We start from the raw sequence: 11294 nt of genomic DNA on the forward strand, positions 1-11294 counted from the left end.
CGGCCCTGCCATTCCCCAGACTAAACACTGCCCAAATATACAGGCTGCCCAGCGGCCCTGCCATTCCCCAGACTAAACACTGCCCAAATATACAGGCTGCCAAGCGGCCCTGCCATTCCCCAGACTAAACACTGCCCAAATATACAGGCTGCCAAGCGGCCCTGCCATTGCCCAGACCAAACACTGCCCAAATATACAGGCTGCCCAGCGGCCCTGCCATTCCCCAGACTAAGCGCTGCCCAAATATACAGGCTGCCCAGCAGCCCTGCCATTCCCCAGACTAAACACTGCCCAAATATACAGACTGCCCAGCGGCCCTGCCATTGCCCAGACCAAACACTGCCCAAATATACAGGCTGCCCAGCGGCCCTGCCATTCCCCAGACCAAGCACTGCCCAAATATACAGGCTGCCCAGCGGCCCTGCCATTCCCCAGACCAAGCACTTCCTACATATCCAGATATAGATAGTGAGTTCCCAGCAGCCCTTGCCAAACCTATGCCTGTTATACAGCCCATATATACACACGGGGTTCCCAGCAACTCCTGAATGATCCCAGGTTATACAATAGCCATATATACACACTGGGCTCCCACTAGCCCTTGCCACCCAGCAATGTATATAAGGCCCATACAGTCACACAAAGGGTTATATACTGTATATATACACACACACACACAGCAGGCCTACAGACACACAGAGTTCCCAGCAGGCCCTGCCTGACTCCAGTTGATACAATGGCTATACAGATACAGGCCCTGCCTGACTCCAGTTGATACAATGGCTATTTAGAGAGTGCCATATATATTCCCTGCTATTTCTATACAGATACAGGCCCTGCCTGACTCCAGTTGATACAATGGATATCTAGAGAGTGACATATATATTCCCTGCTATTTCTATACAGATACAGGCCCTGCCTGACTCCAGTGGATACAATGGATATTTAGAGAGTAATATATATATATTCCCTGCTATTTCTATACAGATACAGGCCCTGCCTGACTCCAGTTGATACAATGGATATTTAGAGAGTAATATATATAATCCCTGCTATTTCTATACAGATACAGGCCCTGCCTGACTCCAGTTGATACAATGGATATTTAGAGAGTAATATATATAATCCCTGCTATTTCTATACAGATACAGGCCCTGCCTGACTCCAGTTGATACAATGGATATTTAGAGAGTAACATATATATATTCCCTGCTATTTCTATACAGATACAGGCCCTGCCTGACTCCAGTTGATACAATGGATATCTAGAGAGTGACATATATATTCCCTGCTATTTCTATACAGATACAGGCCCTGCCTGACTCCAGTTGATACAATGGATATTTAGAGAGTAACATATATATATTCCCTGCTATTTCTATACAGATACAGGCCCTGCCTGACTCCAGTGGATACAATGGATATTTAGAGAGTAATATATATATTCCCTGCTATTTCTATACAGATACAGGCCCTGCCTGACTCCAGTTGATACAATGGATATTTAGAGAGTAACATATATATTCCCTGCTATTTCTATACAGATACAGGCCCTGCCATAGCATTACTATGTACATAATACACATAAACACATTTCCCAGCAGCCCCTGCCAAACCCCAGCGTACAGACACAATTCCCCTATACACAGCACCCATTGCCCATAATGACACCCACCTGTCACCCACAGAGCCTGGGTCACTACCTACCTCTCCGGGGGATGAATGAATGGACAGGTGCCGGTAAGGATCAAGCCAATTGAGGGGCCTACATGACAACCGGCTCCCAAACACTCACATACGGAGCCGGCCGGGCCGCCAGGGGCAGAGCGGGGCGGAGCCGGTGACCCCTCCCTCCTGTCACCGAAAGGCTCTTCCCCCCCCGAAGCAGCAGCTCCTGTGATAGTCCGTACTGGGGAGGGGGCACTGTTCCCGCCCAATCCCGCCGCCGTTCCTCCTCCTCCTCCCTCAGGTGCGCGGCCGGTTGTGGGGCCCTGACAGGAACACACAGAAGGACTCGCTGGGCGCTTCAAAGCTCCAATGCGCAGGCGCGGCGTGTTGCTACTGCTAGAGATGGGGTATCAGTCTGCGTTACGGCGCATGCGCAGCGCAATGTTCTCTAGGCATCCGCCTTCTGGAATTCGCATGAGCAGAATGGGACTAAAGCACTCAGGCTAAGCTAGCAATAGCGCATGCGCGGCTGGGCCCTAGCGCTTGAGCAGTTACCTGCGGCGCATGCGCGGTGGGGTAATGCACTTCCCGCGCTTTATGAAATGAGGCCCCGCCTCCCTTCTTGTTCCCAGTCACACCTTATACTTGGTTTGACAGGACTGAGACATCAAGTCCATTACTTTTAAATACTTTCAAGCATTTGAAAATAATTTGTGAGGAGAAACCCACTGGATTTCTGTTTAGGGTGCCTAGAGGCCCACTCCCCAGGGCCGGAACTAGGGGTAGGCAGAAGAGGCAGCTGCTTAGGGCACAACGATTGGGGGGCGCTAGCAGCAACCTCTCCTGCCTACCCCTAGTCTGCTCTCTTTATTCATTGCCCCCGCCACTTGTCATTACGCGGTGGGGGCAATGATCCATTGGGAACCCCCCCTCACGACTGCACATGCATGCCAAAGCACACGCAGTAGGGGGGGGCGAGGTGGCGGGTTGCCTAGGGCGCCTGGTCGGCTTAGCCTGACCCTACCACCCCCCCCCTCAGGATTATGCCATGCGCATCCTTTTTGCTCACATATGCAGGGTCGGACTGGGCCGCCGGGACACCGGGAAAAAACCTGGTGGGCCCCGGCGGCCTAGACCCGACCCTTGCTGGCACTCCCCCTGCCTGACTGTTCCTCCCCTGACACGGGGGGGGGGGTTAGGGGACACGGCAGATGGGGGCACCTGCAGGAGCCCCGGTGGGCCCTGTACCCCCAGTCCGACCCTGCACATACGGAGCACTGGGGACAGGAGGTGCTGAAGATTTTTGCGCGTCCCTTGTGCTCCGTATGTGAGCAAATTTTACGTGCTGCTGGGCGCCATGCCGCCTCTAAATTTATGCCAACGTAGGCTCGGGCCTTTGTGGCCTCTCCACAAATTCAGGCCTGCCCGTATGGTATGGCACCCTCTTTATAACATCAGCTGTGCCCTGAGCAGGCAGTATATTTAGACATGTCACCTCAGCTGTAGGAGGCACCGGGGCTATATTTAATTCTGGTGCCACCCTAGACCGGCCCCCAGGTTGCAGAGGTGACGCCATGTTGTGTGTAATGTCACTTCCGCTACACATGACTTTACTTTTGCCTGCTGTCACCCACTGCACCCTGCAGTCACCCTCTGCACCCTCACTCCCTAGTTACGCCGCTGGATTTGAACAGGGATGATCTGGCGGGAGTTGGGGAGGTTTTTTAAACAGTGTCAGACTGGGAACACAGGGCCCACCAGAAAACCTTAGACCCTAGGCTCACTTTCTAGACTATTTTTTCTCCTTTTCTCACCCAACCTCTTTATTCTCCTAGTCTCTTTTATTTACATGCTAGCATCTATTCTTCCATCTATTTTTCCTCTTTCTTCTTCCCATTTAAAAATAGGGAAAGACAATGAAACAGGCCAAATGGTCAGGAGCAGGAGGGCCCACTTACACCTGGGCCCACTGGGAGTTTTCCTGATATCCTGGTGGGCCAGTCCAACACTGTTTTTAAATGTCAGTGATTAAATAGGCACTTAAGGGCTGCTCCCCTAGGCACAGCCTATATACAAATACAGCCCTGGGAGCAGGGTCGGACTGGGGGGTGCAGGGCCCACCGGGGCTCCCGCCCCAGGGGCCCTGCAGGTGCCCCAGCCGCGTCCCCTAACCCCCCCCCCAGGGGCCCCCCTAACCCCCCCGAAGGGCCCCCGCCTGACGTCCTCCCCGAGCGCGTATAAATTGAACGCGTCGGGGAGGAACAGTCAGTAGCGGGGAGCGCCGGCAAAGGCCGGACTGGGCCGCTGGGGCCCACTAGGGCCGGGGCCCACCGGGATTTTTCCCGGTGTCCCGGCGGCCCAGTCCGACCCTGCCTGGGAGGCATCCATATTTAACCCCCTTCACCCAGATACCCATGTACACAGAGGTCCTAAAGCCCCCAAAGGCCAAATAACTAGAGACTGTGTATGGCATCTTACAGCAGCCCCTCTGGCATATGCCAAAATTCAGACATGGCCAGTCTGGGTCTGGTAACAGTCCCCTGAAGTCAATTATTTGTATCCAAAGTTCTATGACCATATAAAGGTTCAAGGCCAAAGGCTGAAAGCTTTTATACAGGGCACAGGACTCTGGGCTGAAGTCCTCAGATTTTACAACAGGGGGTACTTTATTAATTATAATATACAAGTTTCAGTGAGTCATATGACAGGAATGACAGTCGGTTCGAGCCGATGCAGTCCCCGATCCAACTGGATTTTTTAACCTGGCCGATCGATATCTGGCCAATTTCAGGCCAGATATCGGTCGGCCAGGCCCCTCGTTTCTGCCCCTACACGGGCCGATAAGCTGCCGAGTCAGTCCAAGGGACCCATATCGGCAGCTTCTATCGGCCCGTGTATGGGGGCCTTAACTGATGACCGCTAAGCACCGTTTGATATCCATGGCTCTTGTGCATTATATACAGTATATCTATAAATATGTCAATGAAAACAGAACCAGTTGTGTTTGTTAACACCTAGAACTACTCCCTCAAATATGAACTGTAGTCTTTCAATTTGCCTTTCAGTTACCTGCCACTGATAATTACGCTGTCAAAAACATCAACGTAAGTGCCATATTTAATCTGTATACTGGAGTGCATATAATACAACAGTGACCAAGAAAAGTATTGCAGAGACATTGAATCGGCTTTGCTGCAATGAAAATATTTGACATTCTTTCGAGACATAAGACGTACGGTAATAAAGGTATGTGTACTTTGCAAAATCTCTTTTAATTCTTAGTTTCCTTTATGACCGTCAGGGTGTGTTGCTGAAGGCCCAGGAATCAGCATTTTGGGGTCAGTTATGCACCTGGTTAGTTGTTGTCCCATAAATGCACCTCTGTGGTACGATCCACTATGAAAGTAGAATTTGACTATCCACATATTTGTTAATATTGTACTATAGCATACATCTCTACAGTGTCTAGGGTTGTCTGTGGCACTGAAGTTGGAGAAATATCCCCCCCTCCCAGCAGCTGATCAGCAGAACAATGGGAAGGGAGCAAGATAGCAGCTCCCAGTAGGTATCAGAATAGCACAAAATAGTAAGAAATCTAAGTCCGGTTTGGGACTCCTCCAGTTACATGGGAGTAGGAGAAACAATAGGTTAGCTGAAAGCAGTTCTAATGAGTAGCGCTGGCTGAAAGCTCAGACTCAGGCACACTTTACTGCTGCGCTGCAAGTTGGAGTGATATCCCCCCCCCCTCACCCCCAGTAGCCGATCAGCTGAACAATGGGAAGGGAGCAAGATAGCAGCTCCCAGTAGGTATCAGAATAGCACTCAATAGTAAGAAATCCAAGTCTGGCTTGGGACTCCTCCAGTTACATGGGAGTAGGAGAAACAATAGTACCACAGGAGTAAAGAACTATATAAATGATACCCTCACCCTAATAGTGCAGAAGGTTAAACTGGGTTAAATTAGGGGTGTGGCTTTAACTATTATGAGGCGTGCAGTATATGAAAGATCCAAAATGGCATCCTTCATGTATCCACCTTTACAGTACGTTACAGTTTGGCATTTCTGAATATAATCCAGCTTTTCCCTATGCTATTCTGTAAAATCATTTCGGACGTGGCCCAGTCAACATGTGTGATGTTCAGAAAGGCAATACGCTCACATGACATTTTAATTCAATTACTGCAACGCCATCATTAACAATTACGGGGACATACTCTGCAGCGCAGTGAGCAGGCATTCAGGGCATTTACAGTAATTGTATTAGTGGCATTAGCAGGAGATACAGTGTCTGCAGTCAGATCAAATCAGGATGGGGCTCACAGTCAGGTGTCATACACTGTAACATATCAGATGGATTAGGATATAACTGGCAAATTCATTTGGTGTAGTGATGTGTGGGTCGGACTCGACCCTAACCCACCCGCTCCCAACCTGACCCGGCTTCTCCCCTCTATAGACCTACACCCGTCCCACCCTGCTGATGACGTCACAAAAGGGGCGGAACAGGCGCGTGCCTATAAATCTGGAAGTGCAAGCCGGCAGTGTAAGGTTGTGGGCGGGCAGAAACTCGCCCGTGACATGCAAATGATGTGCCAAGGGCGTACCAGTATCTGGCCGGCTTGCACATTACCACTTTGGAGGCCAAAGACCACCACCTGCCTTAGGACTTGGCTCCTTTGTGTGTCTAAATGGGGGTAAGAGGTGGGACATCTCTATGCTCCTCCCCCAACATATTCTTCACGGGCCGATTCTAGCTGCCGATATGGGTCCCTTAGACCAATTCGGCAGCTTATCAGCCTGTGTAGGGGCACTAACGACGGGCCTGGCCGACCGAAATCGGGCAGATATTGATCGGGCAGGTTAAAAAATGTAGTTGGTTCAGGAACCGCTTCGGCTCGTTGATGTGGTCCCCGAACCGACTGCGCCTATTACCGTCGTTCTAATTTGATCGTTTGGCCCTGAATTCGCCCGATATCGCCCACCCGTAGGTGGGGATATCGGGAGAAGATACCGGGATTTTAACGCGTATGGCCATCTTAAGGGTGAAGACACACACAGCTACTTGTCACGGCTACAGAAACAGACAATGCTGATCATTTACTGATAATTGTCTCTACGTGTGTTTTAGCAGAGGCAATTCTCAGTATTGTCTATGGCAGGGTATTTTCTGGCGTTAAGTAGCTGTGACAAGTAGCTGCTACTAAGTAGCTCTGTGTGTCTTCACCCTAAGGGGGAAGCCGTAGTTTTTGCACCCTGTAAGATAGCAGATGTATTAGGATAGAACTGGCGAATTCATTTGAAGCAGTGATGTGCGGTTCAGACCTGACCCTAACCCTAACGTGTATGGCCACCTTAAGGGTGAAGACACACAGAGCTACTAGTAGCAGGTACTTGTCACAGCTACAGAAATAGACAATGCTGATCATTTACTGATAACTGTCTCTATGTGTGTTTTAGCAGAGGCAATTCTCAGTATTGTCTATGGCAGGGTATTTTCTGGCGTTTAGTAGCCGTGACAAGTAGCTGCTACTAAGTAGCTCTGTGTGTCTTCACCCTAAGGGGGAAGCCGCAGGTTTTGCACCCTGTAAGATAGCAGATGTATTAGGATAGAACTGGTGAATTCATTTGGAGTAGTGATGTGCGGTTCAGACTCGACCCTAACCCTAACGTGTATGGCCACCTTAAGGGTGAAGACACACAGAGCTACTAGTAGCAGCTACTTGTCACAGCTACAGAAATAGACAATGCTGATAATTTACTGATAACTGTCTCTACGTGTGTTTTAGCAGAGGCAATTCTCAGTATTTTCTATGGCAGGGGATTTTCTGGCATTTAGTAGCCATGACAAGTAGCTGCTACTCAGTAGCTCTGTGTGTCTTCAAGGGGAAGACGTAGGTCTCCGAAATGTAGTGCTTACAGCAAGAGTTTTGCACCCGTTTTTGCATTTTTGCACATTGCTCAGACAGTCGTAAATGACCATTTATGTTCCTTTTGTTTGTAGGAGGAAACTAGATGCCGGGCTTGTGCAGTAAAGCGCAGCCCTGCGTAAGTATCACTTATACCCCTGGCATTTCATATGGGGCAAGATCTGGAGGAACAAAATAAAACAAAGGGGATATAAATAACAAAAATTAAGAAAAACAGAAAAAAAAAAAATCTCTAATTGTGTCTGTCTTTATACATCTATATCCCTCATCAGGGCTTTTTGTTGTTTTGTATAAGCGAATCAGATTCAAGGGGAAATGCTGACTGCATCAGTTTGAAGGCGAGCGTCGCATCCATTGTGTCATTCTGCAGCTGCTACGGGATCCAGGGCCCCTCATACAGAGTGATTTACGGGCTATCTGCTGGTTAATGTTTGTGTCGGACCAGAGGAACCAGCCCCCTTGTCTCCATGGCAACAACCAGTGTCTGCATCATCATGGCTGCCTGGTGTGATGACATCACAGGTAGACAATGGATGCTAAAGGGTCGGGGCAGTAGCACACACTTATGTGAGGGGGAAGAGAAATGTACAGAACATTAAGCAGCGTGATTAACGACTGCTAATTACAGAACGGAACATTACGTTTCAGGAAGGTTTTGATTTTTACCCCACTGGGCAGACAAAGCATTTCAGGGGTTGGTGGGAGCTGTAGTTCAATGGAAAGCAGTGCAGTCTGGCAGGGGTGGGAGCACATTAAGTATCCGCCCTTAGGTGGCTGATTAGGTTAACCCTTTAGACAATTGTTTCTTTTCAATCAGTGCAGAATGAATAGAAAATTCTACAATTTTAATTGAAATTTAAGTGAAGCATTTCCTACCTAACATACTATTTCTCTCAGTATTTTCCTGCTTTTTTGCCTCAGCGGTGATGTTTAACGACCAACTTTAATTAGGAGTAGTGCATCACCGGCTCTGATGGTTTTCCCACGGGGGGCAAAGTAATTGGATGTTCAGGCGTAATGCTTCCCACCCTGTACAGCTTACAGAAAATAGTGTGAGCTGCTTGTCCCTTAGATGGGGTACCATCAAAACAACTGCAAAACCAGGCAGATTTAAAAAGTCAGAGGTAAAGGGCTGATTGGCACAACAAAAAGGTGGCCAGAAATACAATATGGGGCAGATTTTTTATTTCCCTTCTTCTTCGGACTCTTTGTAGCTTTCAAATGGGGGTCACTGACCCCGGCAGCCAAACCCTATTGCTCTGTGAGGCTCCAGTTTTATTGTTATTGTTACTTTTAATTACTCATCTTCTGATTTGGTCCCTCCTCTATTCACATTCCTGACTATTATTCAAACAACTGCCTGGTTGCTAAGGCCAATAAGACCCTAGCAACCAGATAATTGCTGAAATACCAAACTTGAAAGCTGCTGAACAAAAAGCTAAATAACTGTAAAACCACTCAAAATAAAACATTACGACCGATTGCAAATTGTCTCAGAGTATCAATGTCTGCATCATACTTAAAGTTTATTAAATGTTGAACAAACCCCTTTAAAGGAAACCTATACCCTCAGAATGAATAATTGTTACTTTTTATCTTTCTATGTAGTCCTCTCCTCTATTCATATTCCAGTCTTTCTTTCAAACCACTGCCTGGTTGCTAGGTTATATTGGCACCCTAGCAACCAGATAGCGGCTGCCATTCAAAACTGTAGAGGTGCTGAACAAAAAGCTAAATGATTCAGAAACTGCAAATAACAAAAAATTAAGACCAATTGCAAATCGTCATTTGCTACATTACAATAAAAGTTAATTTTAATGTGAACAACCACTTTAATATATAATATATATATATATATATATATATATAATACATATATTATATATATATATATATAATATATATATATAATATATATACAATATGTATATAAAAAAAAATAAATATATATATATATATATATATATATACAGGTATGGGATCCGTTATCTGGAAACCCATTATCCAGAAAGCTCAGAATTACGGAATGCCTGTCTCCCATAGACTCAATTTTAATGAAATAATTCAGATTTTTAAAATGCATTTTCTTTTTCTCTGTAATAATAAAACAGTACCTGTACTTGATCCCAACTAAGATATAATTACCCCTTATTGGGGGCAGAACAGCCCTATTGGGTTTATTTCATGGTTAAATGATTCCCTTTTCTCTGTAATAATAAAACAGTACCTGTACTTGATCCCAACTAAGATATAATTACCCCTTATTGGGGGCAGAACAGCCCTATTGGGTTTATTTAATGGTTAAATGATTCCCTTTTCTCTGTAATAATAAACAGTACCTGTACTTGATCCCAACTAAGATATAATTACCCCTTATTGGGGCAGAACAGCCCTATTGGGTTTATTTAATGGTTAAATGATTCCCTTTTCTCTGTAATAATAAAACAGTACCTGTACTTGATCCCAACTAAGATATAATTACCCCTTATTGGGGCAGAACAGCCCTATTGGGTTTATTTAATGGTTAAATGATTCCCTTTTCTCTGTAATAATAAAACAGTACCTGTACTTGATCCCAACTAAGATATAATTACCCCTTATTGGGGGCAGAACAGCCCTATTGGGTTTATTTCATGGTTAAATGATTCCCTTTTCTCTGTAATAATAAAACAGTACCTGTACTTGATCCCAACTAAGATATAATTACCCCTTATTGGGGCAGAACAGCCCTATTGGGTTTATTTAATGGTTAAATGATTCCCTTTTCTCTGTAATAATAAAACAGTATCTGTACTTGATCCCAACTAAGATATAATTACCCCTTATTGGGGGCAGAACAGCCCTATTAGGTTTATTTCATGGTTAAATGATTCCCTTTTCTCTGTAATAATAAAACAGTACCTGTACTTGATCCCAACTAAGATATAATTACCCCTTATTGGGGCAGAACAGCCCTATTGGGTTTATTTAATGGTTAAATGATTCCCTTTTCTCTGTAATAATAAAACAGTACCTGTACTTGATCCCAACTAAGATATAATTACCCCTTATTGGGGCAGAACAGCCCTATTGGGTTTATTTAATGGTTAAATGATTCCCTTTTCTCTGTAATAATAAAACAGTACCTGTACTTGATCCCAACTAAGATATAATTACCCCTTATTGGGGGCAGAACAGCCCTATTGGGTTTATTTCATGGTTAAATGATTCCCTTTTCTCTGTAATAATAAAACAGTACCTGTACTTGATCCCAACTAAGATATAATTACCCCTTATTGGGGGCAGAACAGCCCTATTAGGTTTATTTCATGGTTAAATGATTCCCTTTTCTCTGTAATAATAAAACAGTACCTGTACTTGATCCCAACTAAGATATAATTACCCCTTATTGGGGCAGAACAGCCCTATTGGGTTTATTTAATGGTTAAATGATTCCCTTTTCTCTGTAATAATAAAACAGTACCTGTACTTGATCCCAACTAAGATATAATTACCCCTTATTGGGGCAGAACAGCCCTATTGGGTTTATTTAATGGTTAAATGATTCCCTTTTCTCTGTAATAATAAAACAGTACCTGTACTTGATCCCAACTAAGATATAATTACCCCTTATTGGGGGCAGAACAGCCCTATTGGGTTTATTTCATGGTTAAATGATTCCCTTTTCTCTGTAATAATAAAACAGTACCTGTACTTGA

At 45.7% G+C, this 11294-nt stretch overlaps 1 protein-coding gene across 2 annotated transcripts in view; it reads right to left on the reverse strand.

Annotated features, from left to right (window-relative positions):
* camsap1 (calmodulin regulated spectrin associated protein 1) overlaps positions 1 to 2130 on the reverse strand; it is a 49506-nt gene extending 47376 nt beyond the window's left edge. For both annotated transcript variants that reach the window (XM_031890724.1, XM_031890723.1), the window contains exon 1: positions 1708 to 2130. The gene's annotated coding sequence lies outside the window, so the exon portion shown is untranslated. The remainder of the gene's footprint in view (positions 1 to 1707) is intronic.
* Between the last annotated feature and the right edge of the window lie 9164 nt (positions 2131 to 11294).

Source organism: Xenopus tropicalis, chromosome 8 (genome assembly GCF_000004195.4).
Source record: "Xenopus tropicalis strain Nigerian chromosome 8, UCB_Xtro_10.0, whole genome shotgun sequence".
Taxonomy (NCBI): Eukaryota; Metazoa; Chordata; class Amphibia; order Anura; family Pipidae; genus Xenopus; species Xenopus tropicalis.